Source organism: Hevea brasiliensis, chromosome 2 (assembly GCF_030052815.1).
Source record: "Hevea brasiliensis isolate MT/VB/25A 57/8 chromosome 2, ASM3005281v1, whole genome shotgun sequence".
NCBI classification, from domain to species: domain Eukaryota; kingdom Viridiplantae; phylum Streptophyta; class Magnoliopsida; order Malpighiales; family Euphorbiaceae; genus Hevea; species Hevea brasiliensis.
The window spans coordinates 53,046,623-53,065,426 of record NC_079494.1 but is presented as its reverse complement, the minus strand read 5'-3'; positions in this window follow the sequence as shown (position 1 = coordinate 53,065,426).

Here is an 18,804-nt window from a genome sequence, read left to right as displayed (position 1 = left end):
GTTTAAATATTTTTCCGGATGTTCTAGCTGTCCGGACCGACACTGGTCACTGGAACAGTAGAATGTACGGAATTGCTACCGGGAGGATGTTACAACTCTTCCCCTCTTATTTAAATTTCGTCCTCGAAATTTACCCAATGTAAATAGCCAAGGAGCTAATACCTCTTAATTTCTTCACCTTTCCGTGTTATCCTACTTCACTTTTTCCTTAGTCTCAATCCTATCCTCAAACAGTTATGTACTCATCCTTTTTCATCTTAAATACAATCTCCTTCTCATCTCCATTCGCTATCTCATTGTCTCTTCACTCTCTTATTCCATACCTTAACCTAAAATAAACAGGAAATACAGATCTGCATTAGTGTCACCTCGACTCTTATGAATGCAATGCATGATATGCAATCTATCTAGGTCCAGAAACGCCTAAACCGTGCTCTGATACCACTAAATGTGACACCCCTTACCCGGCTACAGTGTAGCCGAGCAAGTTATGCCACTCAGTGTGCCGGAGCACTCTATTTTATCTGATTTCATTACAGTTCTTGATTTATTTATTCAAAAACTTTATTGAAGATTTAGGCTATTTTTACTTTTATCAAAATCTAACTAAATTGGAAATTTCAAAAATTTTAACGATAATCCGACAAAGTGTCGACTGTAATTTGGACTATGATTCTTCGAACTCGCCAAAGACAATTTCAATATATACTCAATTTCTCAAACTTAATAGTCTCAAAAATTTTCGAACATAATGTACCTCAATGCAGTATCCAGATTTCTCAGAAATCTCATTAGATTTTCAATATCTCAATATTCACAAGTATAATCTCATTATAACTCAAATTCAATTCACATACTAAAATACTTACTTTGAATAGCTTCCATAATTCATAGGTTAATTACATGAGTTTATTTTGTACAAGATATACAAATAATTTACAATGTGCTAGGAATGAACAATATACATAACATGTATAAAATGAGCCCTATCTACATGCATTCTTTGAGGAGGTGACAATCTTAAACTCTTCGACACTTCGCAGATCTGGACTCCAAAAATCTCGATCGGCAGTCTCTGGTTTTACCTTTCGATACTGCGAGGAAGCAATTCCATCGCTAAGCATTTCGCTTAGTGGTGCAATAATATAACCGAAATAATATATACAAGTAAAGAAAGAAATAAATGATAATTCGGATACTCAAGAATCAATTTAATTTGGTATGGTATTTCTAGTATCAACGATCTTATATACTAGTTTGTTCCTCTTTCAAGTGCTTAGTATATAACTTTTGATAATACTAGCGGTATATAATTTATTCTATCGTATTGTATTTCAAGTCCATGCAGTCCTGCAATTTATATTTTTGTTATGTTTCTTTTGCTAATCTCTTTTGCTTATTCATTCAATACTTAATTGAATTATACCGATTTTCATTATACTTAACTTAACTTAGTCTGAATTGAATAATACTTTAATTGATGCCCAAGTAACCTATACTAGACTCTTGGATCGATAACAGGTCGTTGGCACTGGACACCGCGGTGCCTCGGGCCGTCATACCATGGGACGCAGAACGTCTACCATGTATGCAGTCAGTATGGCTAAAAAGCCATGATATCACATAATCGGGCATAAAAGCCATGAAATCGGGCATAAAAGCCATAAATACGGGCATAAAGCCATGAATACAGGCATAAAGCCTTTCGCAGTACTGCTAAAACAATACCCTATTGGCATGCCAAACTATCCAAACCAATCTTGTTAGGTATACTAGGGCATTTGATATTTTAAAATGTTAATATATTGTGCTTTATGACTTCATTATTTCATGATAAATTTCAATCATAATTCATACATTCATTTGATCATTTATATGATCACAATTCACATCAATTATTCTTTTATACCATTGTACTCAAAATACTTCTCCTCTTTACAATAATGAGAACTAATGTCTCATTCATACATTAATATGGTTTATTTATCCATTCATTATGTTATTCATATTGATCCCAATTCTAAACAATGGTTCACATGTACCATTGTATTCAAAACATTTTTCCTTTCTCATTTATACATTCAAGAGTCTACTTATGTAATTACAAATTTTATATTTCAAGTTGAGTTACTAATATTTTATGAATTCCATTTGTGATGGGCATATATGCCCTAACTATCTATTCACATCAATTAGGTGACTTATTTTTCATGTTTCAAGTAATCCATGAATATTTCATGGATTTCAAATTTATGGCCTAAATTTCTTTTTAACAATTTTGACTAGGATGCATAGTCCATATTTGTCATACAATTCTAAGCATTTAAGCTTAGAATTGGTTCTAGGTTTTCATCTTAATTTACTAATCATTTTGATTACTATTCACCTTACTAGTCAACCAAAATGTTGACTTTTTCATACTTAGTGGATATATTAATTCTAATTACACCAAGATCCCACATTTTGAGTTTTACATTTACTAGTATTAATTGCCAATTGCAATTTAAAGTCCCCTAGATGCATTTCTAATTTCAAATTTTGAATTTCAAGTTTTGGTGTCACTATTCACCTCATTGGTCAACAAAAATATTGACTTTTGCATAGACAATAGGTATATTGGTTTTAACACTCCTGATGTACCACATTTGACATTTAAAACTTGTTGGAATCAATTACCAAATCCATTTCCAAGCTTATTTCAAGTTTTCATGTCACTATTCACTTCATTAGTCAACTAAAATGTTGACTTTTGCATAGAAAATATGTACATTGACTTTGGCACTTCAAACATACTACATTTTTCATTTAAAACTTGTTGGTTTTGGTCACTTTCTCAAAGCTTAGGTCATTTTGGCAAAATTGCCAATTTTCGGTTTTGGTGCTCCGAAGTTGCACTGTTTCATTGGTTGATTTACTGTTGGAATTTGACAAAACTTCCTTCATAGAAAATGTTCCTTATTTTGTCTAGTTGAATTTCTTTTTTTGAATCACTCCATTTGGAGTTTTGTAGCTCAAGTTATGGCCAAAATAAGTTTACTGTTCACGTGTACTGTTCCTGCTGAAATTTTGGGTTTTGGCAGATTTTGGTCCAACTTTGGTCAGTAATTTGACCAAGTTAAGTTCATAATTTGGTCTAACTTTCTTCATATGAAATGTTCTACTATGCCTTAGGTTTCCATCGGTTCAAGAATCGCCTAAATCCGAGTTTTCTAGAGAGAGTTATAGCCATCCAAACATTACTGCTCAAATGAAAATTCTGGAAATCTCAGTACAGTAAACTTCACTTTGCTCAATGATTTGATTTGGTTCTGGTCATAATTTGGGGTAGGTTTCTTCATGAAAGTTGTTTGTCTATGTCTTAACTTGTTGCTGTAAAAATTTCAGGTCAATTGACCATATCTACAGTGAGTTATGGCCAAATGAACAGTTACTGTTCATTTGGTCATTTCTGCAGGGGCTGTTTGCAGGGTATCCGGATTGGGGCCAAGTTTTGGTCCTCTTGCTTTGGTCTTTTGGGCATGGTTTCTTCAGAAAAAATGTGTCATTACAAGCCTAGTTTCATGTCCAATTGGCCAAACATCAATTGGACCTACACAGCCAAAGTTATGGCTGTGCAAGTAGACTGAAATTTCAGTCACCCTGCTGCACTCATTGGGCAGCCTTCCATTTCAGTTTTGCCATGCATTAACTCACTTCAAATTGTGATTAACTTGCCTTAAATGGTCACTAATTGACCACTAGAATGTCCATTAATCATTTAAACACAATATCTCCAATTTTCATACTAACCCTAATTGATCAAATCTCATTCTCATACAAACTCAAAAAATTCAACTCCATTAAACTCCAATTCATATATATGCATTAATTGACATTAATATACCAACTTAATTGCAATTAAACCATCAATACCCTAACCCTCTCTTGGCTTCCACCATTCATACATACTCCTACATAAGTTTTTTATTCAATTTCTTAATAATTTCTTATTCACTTGAACTTCCTAACATGGAATAAAAAGAAAAATGTAAGAGTTAGCACTAAACTTTTTTTTTTTTAGCAGAATTTTCCCAAGCAATTCCTTCACTTTCTTGGCTTTTCTTGGCTGCCAAACACTCCTACAAGGTGTGGGGGTAATTTTTATTGAAGGGATCTAGGGTTTTTGGTGTAAGATAAGCAAGGTTTCCAAGCTTGGAAGCTTGAACTATGGTGGAAACCCTCTCCTCTCTTTCTCTACGTTTTGGCTGCCTAAGGATGAAGATGGGAGTGCATATTTGGTCTTTCATTTTGTCTCTTTTTAATTAGTTTTTATCTCTTTTAATTTGGCTTGTTGGGTTGTGATTGGTGGAAGCCTTCCAAATGACATCATGTGATGTCATATTTATGTTTTTCTTTCATTTTCTTTTCTTCTTTTCTCTACTCATTTTCACTTTAATTTTTAGTAATATTTATTCATATTTTAGATCACAATAATTATTTACTTAACTGGACAAGTCGGTCAAAAATTGTCTCTGAAGGCGAAATGACCAAAATGCCCTCCGTTTGGCTTAACGGGTCAAAATTGTCTGTACCGATTGAAAAATTTTTCTAAATATTTTTTTGGCATTCTAATGCCATAGGAACCTCAATGACCCTTCTCTGGAGTCCCAAAAATTATTTTATAATTTTTCCCCCGGGTCTAGGGCTCCTCGTTGGTAGAATCGCAACTTCCCTCTGGGTTACCCATCGCTTGGGCACCGGCTCATTTGACTTAGTTGTATTTCATTTCTAAAATTTTTACTAAATTTTTCTTATTAGTATTTGAGTTAATTATGGTTCTTCACTTTAGTTTAAATATTTTTCCGGACGTTCTAGCTGTCCGGACCGACACTGGTCACTGGAACAGTAGAATGTACGGAATTGCTACCGGGAGGATGTTACAAGTTGTGTATTTGATGATTTATTATTACATATATTTGATGTAAATTCATGTTGAGTAGAGGGATTTAATATCCTAGTAAGTTATTTCCATGAAAATGTAGTGATTGTGTACTTGACTTGGAGATTGACAAATTGTGGGACACTTTGGTATTGTAGAACATTTCGGCTGCCTTGAGGCTTCTTTGATAAATGTATGTGTTCATTAAGATATTGGCAGAATTATGACATTGAGGATTGATGGATATGTATATGAATTAGTTGTGTAAAGTGTATGTAAAAACTAGAAATGTTTATGTGTATATGTGATTGTATTTGGACTTTGTGAATTAGAGTTTTATTTGGTGTATTGAGGATGTTTGTAATCTACCCAAAATGACTTTAAAATGAAGTGGTATATGGTTTTGGTAATGTACCAAAACAGAATTGGTAAGGGAAGTGGACATATAGTAAGGTAAATGTGTCATTGATGTATGTTTAAGCAAGGTAATTAAGGGCAGTATGCATTTTAGCCTATAACTTTAAATGTGTAACTCCAATTGGTATGAGACCAATTGGAGGTGAAACTAGGCACAAAATGTGCCAACTTTCATTGAGAAAGCATACCAAAATTCTGCTTGCAAGGTAACATGAAAAATGACCAATTCGGATTAAGTGCAATTGAAACCTGAAAACTGACCAATTGGGCAGCAGTTAGTGTATAGGCCATAACTCACTCAAAACAGGTCCAATTGACCTGAAATTTTAACCATGAATAGTTAAGATCCATACCTACAAGTCTTATGAAGACACCAAAGCCCAGAAATGACCATAAGCAAGTGAAACAGCTTGCACAAGTTCGGGTCCAAAAACTGGCCGAACCAAAGTTGACCAAATTGACCTAAAATGACCAAATTTGATGCCATTTGACCAGCAACAGTAAAATGACCATAACTTGGTCTACATATCTCGGATTGACCTAAAATTTTGCCCCACATTCCATAAGACATAGATCTACAAGTTTGTAGTTTTGACCGAAACCTGAAAACCGAGGGAACTAAGTCGTCCGGCTAGGTCAAACTAGTATCCCGGAATCCAGCAAGTTGCATTAAAATGCACTAAACAAGGAAATGAGTTTGGTAAAACGTACCAACCCTAAAATACTATCGAATGTGACATATTAGTGACACTAAAACCTAGTTTACCTAGAATGCATCGAGGGTCGGTATATTAGGTGATTAAGCGAATAATAGCTTTCAGTGAATTACTTATCAAACATTGTCGATAGAGACAGTTTAATTTAGTACTGAAACACTTCAAATTGTGTTTCTCAGTTAGTAAAGACTCAAGAAAAGGGAAGGAAACACTGAGTCCAGACCAGGAGACAGTCATTAGAGGTTTGTTCACAACTAGTTTTCAACTGATTTTGCTCTTAATAATATTTCATATGATTAATTGTATGTTATTGTTTTAAGTTGTGTTTGTGCACAACTAGTTTTTAACTGATTTTGTTTTGAATAATTCATATGATTAAATGACATATTTTTCTTATGTATTATGTTTAACAAGCATTGGATTTAATTCAATGATTATTGAAAATTGTTATAGTATGTATGAATTTAGCTTTGTGAAATGGTATTTCCACAAGTATTAAGCATTGTTATGGATTGAATAAATTATGTTTTAGAAAATTGTGATAGAACATGTTTTGAATTGTGATGGTAATTTTCATGGAAAAATGCAAATTTATGATTTGAATTGTGATGAGCATAAAAATTATTGGATACTGGAATTGAATTTGAATCGAATTATATTGTGATGTATGCTCACTAAAAGGATTGTAATATTGTTTTATATCTCACTATAGATGCTTGACTAGGTTATTATCCGTCTCTCTCATTTGTTGAGAAGACAATGGAGTTAGTTGTGTTTTGATTACCATGGTACGTGCACAGGCTTAGATTTTCCTCTGATTTGAGGTTAGATCTAAGTTTATTTTATCGTTATGGCCCTTGCGGAAGATTCATTATTGTGATGGTACTGTGCACGATGATTCGACCTCCCCGACCATAGGGAGTTAGAATCTGATTCGACCTCCCCGACCATAGGGAGTTAGAATCACGTCGAAGATGGCCCTATCGGATTAGTCTTGCATAGTTAGTGAGATAAAGAATGATTTGTGAGATACAGCATGGTTTTTGAGCTACAGCATGGTTTTTGAGATACAACATGGTTTTGAGATAAAGATTGATTTTTGAGATACATAATGATTTTTGAGATACAGAATGGCTTTTGAATGGTAAAGAATTGTGATTTCAATTATGGTTTATGTATAATTGATTTTGTTGGAATTACTTAAATGGTTAGTCATGATTTGATAAATTGAATTTTATGATCAAAGTCATTTATACAAATGATTTACATTATTGGCAATGAATATTTTGAGTTTTGGAATTTGATGAGTATTCAGATTTCCAAATTATTTATCAGAATTTTGTCAATTTATATTGTACTATGTTTTAAATTATAGTTGTGCACCACTGAGTTCACCACTCAGCGATAGCTTTGTATGCTGTCGCAGGTAAGAAGAGCATAGAGCAGTGAGTAAGTTTCTTTGAAGACACTTTCAGACCAGCTCCAGGTATATTATAGGTATACCCATGTACATAGGTCTGATGTATGCATGTAATAATATGTATGTAAATTATTTGAGCAGTTGTAAATTAAAATTGTACATTGAAGTTGTAAAGTAAATTATGAGTTATTTTGACTTGTAAAATTCGTATTATATTTCTTTTATCTCATCCTTTGAAAACACTGAAAAATTGTTGTGGATTGAGTTGAGAAAAATATTGTGTTGAAATTTGTTGGAGTTGAGATTTGGAAATATATATTGAAGTGCTTTTTACAGGTTTTCTGAAGAACTGTTTTATCCAAAATACAGATGGCACTCTGCCAAAATTTTTACAGAAATTCCAAATAAGTCAAATGTGTTAGTTCTATCACTTTAGTTCACAAAAGTTTTTAACACCTGTAAATAGTACTCACCACTGTAAAAGAAGTAAGAAAAGTTTTTAAAATCCCTTGTAGTGTATTTAATGGGTTATCAGTAGACGGAGTTGATAATTCATTAGGTATACTACGGGATCATGTCATGCCTTACAGAGGGGTAGGGTGTACATACAAATACCCAAACCTTGATTTATCATCAGTAAAAATAATAAAATAATGAAAACTGCCTCTAGCCATTTCTTTAAATGGACCACATACATCACTATGTATTATCTCCAAAATATTTTCAGCTCTTAGCTCTTCTCCAACAAAGAGTGATCTAGTCATTTTTCCCTGAAGGCAGGATTCACAAGTTGGAGTAGGCTCAGAGCCCAATAAGGATAAAATCCCCATTTTCTCCAATTTTGCAATCCTATCTTCAGCAACATGACCTAATCTTAAGTGCCAAATATATTTTGAACTAGAGTTGATTTTCATCATGGCATTGCATTCTTTTAGATTGCTATACTCTGGGTAGTGGAAACACTTTCCTGCTGGCAGTGGAAACACTTTCCTTTGCCTTTGTCAGCTTTGATCTTTGTTTTTCTGTTTGGCTATCTTCTTGGAAGATCCTGGAACTTGAGGTTTCTTTTTCTAATTGCCCTTTTTCTTATTGGACTTTTCAGCAGAAAAAGATGCAATCAAAGCTACCTCTTTTCCTTTTATTACCCAGCATATTCTTTTGGGCAATAACCAGCATGTTGAGTAAACCAGCCAAGGTGCATTCGTGTTTAGTCATATGGAAATTTGTCACAAAATTCCCAAATGACTCAGGTAGGCACTAAAGGATCAAATCCGTCTGCAGTTGGAAATCCATGTTAAAGTCAAGTTGTTCTAGCTGCTCAATCAACCGAATCATCTTGTGGACATGATCCTCAACATTCTGTCCCTCAGACATCCTCAAGTGGAACAATTGTCTAGATATCTCATACCTAGCATTTCTACTGTGCTCACCATACAACTCTTGTAGGTGAAGGAGGATCTAACTTGCACTCTGCATGTTCTCATGCTACTTCTGTAACTCATTACTCATAGAAGCAAGCATGTAACACTTGGCTCTCATATCATGCTCCTTCCACTTGTCCAAAGTTTCATGTTCCTCTTGAGTGGCCTCTGGAGGTAAGGGACCAGGAACATTTGAGTCTAGAACATATCCTATATGTTCAAGGTTCAGGACAAGTTTTAAATTTCTTAGCCAATCAGATATATTAGGTCCTGTCAACCTATTGCGATCAAGTCTGCTTGCAAGGACATTGGATGGTGGTGGTTGTGTTGTGCTCATTATTATCAGAAAATTAATTTCAGAAAATAACTAGATTAATTAGTAAATGTATCATGTAATTAACCAAAATGATTATGGTCTTTTAATCAAATTGGTCCTCCCACTAACTTAGTAAATCCTACACTTCCAAAGTAGAAAATGAAAATCCTAGTTGGATGGATTTCTAGTGGGTGATTGAATTCTTATAATTCTATTGATCATCGTCAGGTACATCCATTATTGGAATTACAATAAACTATAAGTGAGCAACTCCATGCCCATCACATCTCATATGAGGTTCAATCTTTTACTTAGCTCCTAATACTCAAAATCTCAAGTACATCCATTATTGACTTATCTTGCATTAGTTAAGTTGATCCCATTGAGCTAGTAATTATGCAAATAATTTTAATGTCCTCAGGTACATCCAATATTGGCCACCAAACCATTTACATATTTACAACATCTCATGCTTAATAATTATTCTTAAGAAAATCTCTTAAATTAATTGCATCTTATGTCACACCCTACCCCTCCGTAAGGCATAACATGATCCTGTAGTATACCGAATGAATTACCAACTTCGTCTACTGATAACCCATTAAATACACTACAAGGGATTTTAAAACTTTTCTTACTTCTTTTTACAGTGGTGAGCACTATTGACAGGTGTTAAAAATTTTTTTAAATGAAGTGAAACCAAATAACACATTTGAAGTATTAATAATTTCTGTAAAAATTTTGGCAGAGTGCCATCTATATTTTGAATAAAATAGTTCTTTAAAAACCTCTAAAAAGCACTTCAAATATATAATTCCTCAATCCCAAACTCCAACAATTTGTTCAACATAATAAATTTCTCAAACATTTTCAACACAGTTCAATAACCAATTTCCCAATGTTTCCAAAAACTGAGATAAAAGAAATATATCACAATATTTACAAGCCAAAATAATTTACAAATTTACTTTACAATTTTAATATACAAATTTAATTTACAACTGCTCAAAACCAAGAACAATATATACATACAGTGAACATACATTACAATACAAAATGCAAAAATATGGCATACTCAATATACCCGATGAACTCTCAATATAGCATTAGCAGCCTAATCTGCTGCCCTGTCAGTCTGTCTACCTGCGACAATAATGAAAAGCTATCGCTGAGTAGAATTTACTCAGTGGTGAACAATAACAATTTGAAATGCGATATATAAATCTTTTATTGACAATTTATAAATCAAATAATTCACAATTCCATTTCACAATTTACAAAGTTCATATAACACAAATTTGATCAAATAACTGAATAATACAGTGCCAATCAATAACACAATTTGATCAAATAACAGAATAACACAGTGTTGCCAATTGATAACACAATTTAGGCCATGACACAATTTTTTCCGCACATGCCGTGTTATACACCACGACAAGACACACTCACCCCAATAATCAAAATCAATGAGGGAGGAAGCTAGCTAGATAATGCGAACTCATCCATGCTCACCTCAGACTAACAAGTCAAAGAGGGAGGAATATAATCACACTCACCCCATAAATGGAGGAGGAACATAGTAATATTGTAATGCCAAATGTGAATTAAATAAATTCCAAATCACAATATTTAAATATTTCATACAAATCACAAATCATATTTTATCTCAAAATTTCCATTTGCAAAGTAGGCAACACAATAATTTCCAAATACAATTCCCAAAGTTAAAACAATAAAAAATTATTCATAACTCAATTCTCCAAATAAAATTTATGGTAAAAGCAGTGAATATAAAAAGTATTGTGGACAGACACAATTTAAAACTATAATGTTCAAATAAATTTTTAAGTAGTAAATAAGAAATCAAAATTATTGTGCACAAACCTCTGATATATGCCTATTGGCCCTGACTCAGTGTTCCTTATGCTTCTCAATATCCTTTTCAACTGAAACAGACAATTTAAAGTGTTTCAGTACTCAATGAATTTGTTTCTAACAATAAAATCCAATATTTAAATTTTTTTAGTACTATTCCCTTCAATTTATTTCATTAGTCAACCTATAATATTGACCCTTGATGAACTCTAAGTGAGTCAATTCTAATGTTATCAATATGTCACATTTAATATCCTATTAGTGTTGGTACATGTTACCAAATTCATTTTCAAGTATATTGCATTTTATTGCAATTTGCCAGATTTCGGTATACTAATTTAACCTAGCCGGACGACCTAGTTCCCTCGGTTTTCGGGTTTCGGTCCAAACTAAAAACTTGTAGGTCTATGTCTTGTTACACACAGGGCAAAATTTCAGGTCATTCTGAGTTGTGTAGACCAAGTTATGGTCAATTTACCAATGCAGGACAGAATGTACTAAAATGGTAACTTTAGGTCATTTTAAGGTCAGTTTTGGTTCGGCCAGTTTTGTTATCCGAACTTGTACAAGCTATTTGACTTGCTTATGATCATTTTTGGGTGTTGGTGTCTTCATAAGAATTGTAGATATATGTCTAAACTATAAATGGTAAAAATTTCAAGTCAGTTGGACTATTTTGAGTGAGTTATGGCCAAAACACCAATTGCTGCCCAAATGGTCAATTTTCAGGCTTTCAAAGCACTAATCCGGATTCGGTCATTTTTAAGGTCAGTTTCTAGGCATAATTTTGGAAATATTTCTACATGAAAGTTGGCCTATTTGGTGTCTATTTTCACTCCCCATTAGCCTCATGCCAATTGGGTCCACAATTTTGCACTTATAACCTAATTTATGTACTGCCATCAATACACAACCTGCATAAGAGAATTTACACTCCCAATTTGGCAATCCTCCTTCTTCCAAACTCCAAATAAGCATATATGGCACTTCTAATACTCATTAAATAGTCTCAATTTCAACAAGTTATCATCAAAATTTCATCATAATTAAACAGCCCCAAATTAACATTAAAGCCCTAATAATTTTTCAATTTCAATTATACATATAATTCAACCTACATACATGTCTATATTCACTCTCAAGCATCATTCAGCAAGTTTAATAATTCAAAACCATCTAAACCTAGCTCTCGTCAAGGCTACCAGAAATTAGAAGGAGTGTAGACTTATCATTTCTCTTAAATTTCAATAGAATTCAACTCACCTCATGAAGCTCATCAACTTTAAAGAAGGAAGGGTGGGGGTTCTTTGCACTCACCTCATACGTGTGACCCTTGCTGCCCTTGACAACTCCACTATTTCCTTTCCTAATGGCAGCCCAAGGATTGTTCTTGATGATAGGATAAACTTTCATGAAGGGACTTATTGGATTTATGGTATGAAAGGGGAGAGATTAAGCTTTGCATGAAAGTTGGCTATGGAAGTTTGGAGATAGATTTGAATTCGGCAATGGGTTTGAATGGTTTAAGAAGGTGACTTGGTTAGTGGAAATTCTGTCCACTTAATGAGTTTAAATAATCTCATAGTGCTCCACTAACAAAATTAACATTTAAATAATCTAAATTTTTAATTATTCCACATTTTACCCTTAATTCCTCTTAATTACTCCACACATTTGACTTTAATTTTTTTTTTAGCATTATTAAATTTTAACACTACTAATTTTTTATGGAAATTTAGGTCAAAAGTCAACTCGGGGTGTCAATTGACCAAAATGCCCTTATTCAGTTTGTATTTCAAAATTTTTAGTGTTACCGATTAAATCCTTGACCCGTCGATTTCTAAATTTTCGTTTTTATTTATATTGGCTTTCTAATTTTTCTTTGACATTTTCTAAATCAATTATACCTCAATAGATATTTATTTAGGTCTCAAAAATATTTTCTAGGGTTCCCCGCGGTCCAAGGGTAGTTAACAGTCCATGCCGCAACTTCTCGGTGTGGTCACCCATCGCTATGGTTCTCGGCTCGTTTAACTTGGTTATATTTCATTGCTATTATTTTTCCTTTATTTTTCTTGTCTTTTCTTTTCTTGTATTTCATTATTCTATGTCTCCTCACTAATATTTAAATATAGTTCTAGGCATTCTAGCTATCCGGACAGACAATGGTCACCGGAGCAGTAGAACACACTTCCGAACATAGGGGTGTTACAATTCTCCCCCCCTTAAAATAAATTTCGTCCGTGAAATGTTACCCAATAGCCATCTTACAATAGTCATACGTTTATTTTCTCCTTTCTATATGATCGTATAATCTTCTTTCCCTCGAATTTGTATAAGACTGTTAACAATCTAATACAACATCTAATTTGTTTGTATAACACCAATCTTCTCTTACTATTATGCTGTCTAATATTTCGGTTCATGTTCCTTCTTGAATGACCCTTGAGGTCATGTTAGAATGATTTATCCAGTCATTGGTCCTCTGACCATTCTAGTCAATAGTCTTCCTCACATTCGTAACATTTCTTTGTTATATCTGAACCAACTGTTCAAATTTTTACATCCATAATTCTTTTTATCTATTAATATTCTATAACTTACTTCCTTTTGTACTAAACTATAACCTTTCGATTTTCTAACTTTTGGGTTTTAAATCCCTAAGTAGGATTTTCTAACTTATTTCTAACAATTAAATTCTGTCCTGGCATAACTATACCTAAACAGATGCCGTTGGCAACTATTCTCATCTTGGTGTACTATCGAGTAGCACGTAGCTCTACACAATAATCTCAAGTCAATACTGTAATCTGCAGCTTATAGTACAAACATCAAGAACATTGCATAGTTACTACGATACATTCCAATAGATCAACTTTCCTATCATTTATCCTTTTCGAATTCACTAATATCCTAGGCTTATTCTGATTACAATATCCATTGACAATTACTAACAGTAACATCTTTACCCTCATCTAGAGCAATTCCATTACTATAACTTACTTTTAGGTAACTAACAAATTTTTTTTTTTTTATATATGAGGGATAGCAGGAAGGCAAATATTACTGGTACTAACATAAAAGTATGCAGACCCTAGGTCAAACAATACATATATATATTAGTTACTAGTTTAGAGAGTACAAGCAATGATGTCAAAAGTCTCAGCCTCTTCCCTCTATTGTATAGCGTATACTCTACCTGAAGCATCACCCTATTCTGGCTGATTCACAATACTCGGACTTCTAGGTGTACTACCCCTACCCCTACCTCTGCCTCTACTAACTGATGGTGAACTATTTGGGGTAGAAACTTGGGTTGACCCCTCTGGTGTAGTAAATGATTCAGAACGGCATGGATTTATACAATCCCTAGCAAAATGACCAATCTTTCCACAATTAAAATATGCTCCTATGGCTCTATAACATAACCCACTATGTGGTTTACCACAAGTTTCACAAAGTCGATCTGACAGTGCATTTCTGGGTTTCTGTTGAGTTTGTTGATCAGATCGAGGTGGTTTCTGTCTAGAAGATCTATCTCTACCGGACTTCTTACTATCTCTGTTGTGTCCCCCAAAGTTTTTTCTCTTTCCAGTAGGACCACTGGAAATCTGTTTTACTGACTTTCCCTTTTTTTCTGTCTTCTCTGATTTCTTGTTCTCAGAGGCCGCTTTAGATTCAATTCTTTCTAATTCTAGTGCTTAAGAAATAAGCTCAGAGAAGTTGTTATGTTTGAATCCGACCACTTGTAATCTGATACTAGGCTTCAAGCCGATTTCAAACCTCTTACATCTCTCCCTACTGGTAAAAAGTAGACTTACTGCATAATGGCTCAGGCGGGAAAATTCCCTTTCATATTCAGCCACCAATTTACTCCCCTGTTTTAGACTTGGGAACTCTTGCAGCTTCTGGTCCACATAAGCATCAAGGACATATTTTTGTCTGAAGTCCCATAGAAAATCATTTCATGTTAGCACTGAAGGTTCTACCAGACTATGGGAAATGATTTTTCACCAGTCATATGCATCCCTCTGTAGCAAAGACACTAATTATTCAAATATGAGCTCCTCTGTGCAGTGCAGTTTCTTGAACACCCTATCCATTCTCTCTAAACGCTGTTCTGCCTATAGAGGATCTACTGTCCCCTTGAAATCAATAGCCCCATATTTCATCAATTTTTCATACTGCATAGCAGAAGACTGTGGTTGTGCCACTGGTGTCTGTAGTGGGACTTGAGTAGGCACATTACCAGCCATTTGTTGGTACATTGCAGCCATCTGCTGAGCAAAATGAGCAGGGAACTACGGTACTGAAGGGGCTGGTGCAGCTGATCCACTGACATTGTGTAAGGTTGGGGCATCCCCTTGCACCTCAGCCTCTATCGATTGATCGACTGTGTCACACCTTACCCCTCCGTAAGGCATAACATGATCCCGTAGAATACTTAATGAACTACAGAACTTCGCCTACCGATAACCCATTAAGTACCCTACAAGGGATTTTAAAATGATTTTCTTACATTTTGGAAGTGGTGAGCATTTTAGTGAGAATTAAAACCCATTTATTCAAAGCTTAAAGAATAGTAAAAATTTTTATCCATTTAAATTTTGCCGCAAATTTTATAAAAATTTTGATAGAGTTCTGTTTGTTTTTGGAGAAAACCGTTCTTCAAATACCTGAGAAAAACACTCCCAAAAATGTTTCACAATTTCCAACCTCTAATAAATCACAATTCAACTCCAATCAATTCATTTCAACACAGTTCCACAATCCAAATCAAATTTATTAACTTGGAATAGTTAATAGTTCCATTCACAAAGCATAAAGTAGGAATTTCATATGTACAAATATTAAATTTACAGAAGAAAGTCCAAAATAATATCATTACAATTTATTTACAATTTCTCAACTTACATTGATACAAATAACATTTCTATATTTACATCAAGATTATCTACAAGGGTATAAAATAATACCCGTACAAAATGGTCAAAGTAGTCCTCGATTCAACAGCAGCTCACTCTGCTGCTTTCCCCTTGCTCTTATCTGCGACAGCAAAATAAGCTATCGCTGAGTATAAAAATACTCAGTGGTGCACAATAAAAATTTAAAATGCAATAAATAAATCATTCATTGCCAAACACAATTTAAATATTTGTCAATCACATTTCATCAATATCAAAGTCCATAATAACACCATTTTGTCAAATAATTCATTAAACACAGTTTAGTCAAATAATTTCATAAACACAGTGTTGCCAGAGTCATACACAACTTAAGTCATGACACAAAATTTCCGATCAATGCCGTGTTGTACACCACGACAAAGCAATCTACAACCCCATTAATCGAAATCAATGAGGGAGGTGGCTAGCTAGCTAATGAGTACTCATCCGATCTACAACCTCAACTGGCAAGCCAGAGAGGGAGGAAAATAAACGATCTCAACCCCATAAATGGAGGAAATGTGGTACTGTCATGCTAAGTGTGAATCCAAAATCAATTTAAAACAATTATTTTCAATAATTTATGAGAGATCCCAAACAATTTTCAGAGTCATTTTTGTAGTCACAAAGTGGCAACACAAGTCATAAATAACACAGCGATTTCATAAAGTATAGCAATTCAAACTTTCAATTGGAAAACAATTACATAAATTTATTGTGCACAAACCTGACTGGAGTTGCCTCTAGGCCTTGACTCAGTCTTTAATGGCTTCCAAGTCTTTTTCAGCTGAAACACATAATTTCACAGTGTTTCAGTACCATAACTTAGCATAAATCCAAAAATAAATTTCACTTCATTTTAATTAGCTCTATTGCGTTAAATTCGACGTTCTTGAAGTTTTTGTATTTCGGGTTACTATTCACTATACTATTCAAGTCAAATAGTTGACTTTCTAAGGCTTAATAGGTATGGGAACTCCAACTTCACCCACATACCACATTTTGGTCATTAAACTTGTTGGTTTTGGTCATTTTCTCAAAGCTTAGGTCATTTTGGCAAAATTGCCAGTTTTCGGTTTTGGTGCTCCGAAGTTGTACTGTTCCATTGGTCAATCTACTGTTAGAATTTTGCAAAACTTCCTTCATAGAAAATGTTCCTTATTGTCTTAAGTGTATTCTCATTTTTGGATCACCCCAATCGGAGTTTTGTAGCTCAAGTTATAGCCAAAATACAGATTCGCTCACGTGCACTGTTCATACTGCAACTATGGTTCTGGCAGGTTTTTAATCCAACTTTGTTCAGTAATTTGATCAAGTTAAGTTCATAATTTGGTCTAACTTTCTTCATATGAAATGTTCTACTATGTCTTAGGTTTCCATCGGTTTAAGAATCACCTAAATCAGAGTTTTCTAGAGAGAGTTATAGCCATTCAAACATTACTGCTCAAATGGCAATTCTGCAGTTTTGCAAGTACAGTAACTCAACTTTGCTCAATAATTTGAATGGGTTAATGGCATAATTTGGGTTGGTGTTCTTCATGAAAGTTTTAGATCTATATCTTATCTAATTGTTGGTAAAATTTCAGGTCAATTTGACCTGTCTAGCTCGAATTATAACCAAATGAACAGTTTACTATTCATTTGGTCAGTTTGGTGCAGTGGCAGCCTGCTCTCATTTCACTTTGGTCAATTGGTTCACCAAGTTTTAGTCAGTTTTTGGCCATGGTTCCTTAATGAAAATTGTGCTGTTTTATGTCTATTTTCATCTCCAATTGGTGGCATATCAATTGGACTTGTAAAATTTCCGTTTTGGTCCTTCAAAGTTGGTTTGGTCATGCTGCCAGCAGCATGACTATTTGACCTACGAATTTAACTTCCATTCTCACAATTTCCACACATCTGTTTTGGTCATTATTGCCCATTTTTCATCTCACAATAGACCAAAGTCATCATTTATGCATTTTTCCAAAATTTGCCTCAAAACCCTAATCTCACTACTTTGTTGCAATTAATCACATTTAAGAATTTCAACTTAACCATTCAACTAATTAAAGCTTTTAAACTCATTCTAATGCATCAAACCTCAATTACATGTTCAATTCTATCAATTCCATCAAACCCTAACCCCCATCAAGTTGGCTGAATTTCCCTTTTTCCCTCAACACAATATTTCTTTCCTTTTTCATTAAATTTTCACTTGCTTAACATCATTTTCATAAGTATAAATTAATTTAAGTTAGGAGAGGGAGACTTACCTTTGATGAAGCTTTTCCCAACTTCAATCTCTTCACTTTTTCTTCCTTTCTTTGCTTCTAAGTTCTTAACCAAGGTCTAATATCAAGATTTGGTGTTGGGAAATATGGGAATTATGAAGAAAATTTAGGGTTTTATGAGCTTCAAATATTCATCAATGGAGGATTTTTGAGAGAAATGGTGAGAGAGAGGAACGGTTGGACATGGGGAGGAAGAAAGTGATTTTTTTTTCTTTTTAATTGTTAGTAATTATCCCCTTTTAGAAGACCAAAAATCCCAATTTAATAAAATAAATTAATTAATCCTTTATGACATCATGCATGATGTCATCACCTTTGACTTTTCCATCTTCTTTTTTTTTCTATTTATTTTTTTTCTATTAGTTCTTTAATTTAATTCTCAATTCCGAAATTTTCTTTTCTCTGATTTTATTTGACAGTTAGGTCAGGAGTCAGCTCTCGGGGTCAATTGACCAAATTGCCCCTCGCCGGTTCAACCCGGTTTGTAAATAATTCCATA